This window comes from Triticum dicoccoides, chromosome 1A, assembly GCF_002162155.2.
Source record: "Triticum dicoccoides isolate Atlit2015 ecotype Zavitan chromosome 1A, WEW_v2.0, whole genome shotgun sequence".
Classification (NCBI taxonomy): domain Eukaryota; kingdom Viridiplantae; phylum Streptophyta; class Magnoliopsida; order Poales; family Poaceae; genus Triticum; species Triticum dicoccoides.
This window is the reverse complement of record NC_041380.1, coordinates 69354695-69356506: the sequence shown is the minus strand read 5'-3', so window position 1 is coordinate 69356506 and position 1812 is coordinate 69354695.

Below are 1812 nucleotides of genomic sequence, written 5' to 3'. Positions count from 1 at the left end.
TCAAACTTCAAAAATAATTTGAGGATCGCTCCGGAAAAAATTAGAAGAGTCGGGTAAGATCCTGGGAAAAGACCTGTGGGTTAGGGCCCACTCAAAAGAAACACTGTTGAAAAGATTTCTTGAAAAAGAGAGATTGCACCGGTTGATTTAAATGGCTTGAATGAGCTAACATCCTCAAAAGAACTTGAATGAATGCAGAGTGGAAACATGAATCTTTGAGATATCTTTAGCACTCCGGAACAATGAATAGCAAGCGGGGAATGATTATGAGGTGCACCGACATGGAAAAGCTTGAAACGAGGAAAAGGGATATGATCAACACCAAAAGCTTGATTTGAATCCACCGGAGAAGAAAGAGAACAAAGAATGATGATCTTGAAGCTCCGTTAGTATCTTCATGAGAATCACCGGATAAGAACATTTACGGAAAAGAATGGACAGACTTCCCATCAATAAAAGGATACTCGATTAAGAGATCTGAGTACTTGGGTGGTGTCGAAAAGCATCCGTTATACGAGTTATACGAGTTATGGCAATACTCCCGAACTCCCGCCCCAGTACTGGGTGGCGTCGAGGTTATCTCACGAACAACTGCATAAAAAAGATTTTCGATGTCGGTGAAACTTGGGTAATCCAGAACTGCAACGATAAAATTGTGACAACAACACCTCGGAGCTCAACTCCCCGGGACACTGCCACAACCCCTAAATGTCAGGAGGCACCAAGAACAATGTTCTCATCACAAAACCATCGGAATGATTCCAAGATATCCGCGTGATCCTAAAAAAATTTCTGAAATTTGAGAAGAGAAGAGTCAAAACTCTACGTCATGAGGCCTCACCAGAGCGACGAAGGGACTGGGGAGTAAAAGGAATCATACTCTCTAATATATATAATCCTATAAGACTCAAAACATTTTTCTAGACTCAACAACGCCAACGATTTGATCAAGCAGGGGGCTCCTAAGTCGGGGAAGGCTCTAATACAAACTTGTAACACCCACGATGCGGCTATATCTCCACTACTAGAGAAAACCTTATACACAGAATCTTAGCAACAGCGCGGTCTAAAAACAGACGCTACTGCTAATTAGCAGCAATGAGTTTTAGAAAAGAGCGCTGCTAATGACTGAGTAGCAGTAGCGCTCTAGGTGAAAAGAGCGCTACTACTATAATTGCCATGGTGTTGCCTCCAGGCTAGATATAGTAGTAGCGCCCTTCCCGTGGACGCGCTACTGCTAAAGAACTTAGTAGCAGCGGTTTTGCTCAAAACTCGCTGCTGGTAAGTATGACCGCAACTAATTAAGTTTAGTCCCATACTGCTAAGCAAACAAGGTGTTTACCACCTTAAATATGTTGCTTCTCAACCTATCTCGAGCACTTGGTCTTCATTGAACTATATGTGTATGATTTGTGGTTGCAATATGAATCCTCGCCTGTACCTATACAGGTACAGTGAGGATTCATGTTGACTATTTAGATTATACACAAAAAGATCAATGATGACCAATGTATATTTTTGATGTTTTTACTAAACAAAAGAAATAACTGCTTCCATTAGCAGTAGCGGTTTTCCCCAAAACGTGTTGTAGATAAGTTAGCTATAGCGCGTTTTCTGTACGTGCGCTACTGCTAGTTCGAGTTAATCACCCCCCGCATCAAAATTTCGCTAAGTCCTCCTTTCCCCCCCACCGGCCTATTCCCCTACTCCCTGTCGCTGCCGCCCGAGCCCGAGCGCGCCTGCGCCCTCACCGCCGCCGCCGCCCGCCCTCAACCTCACCGCCGCCGCTCTCGACCACACTGTCGCCGCCCT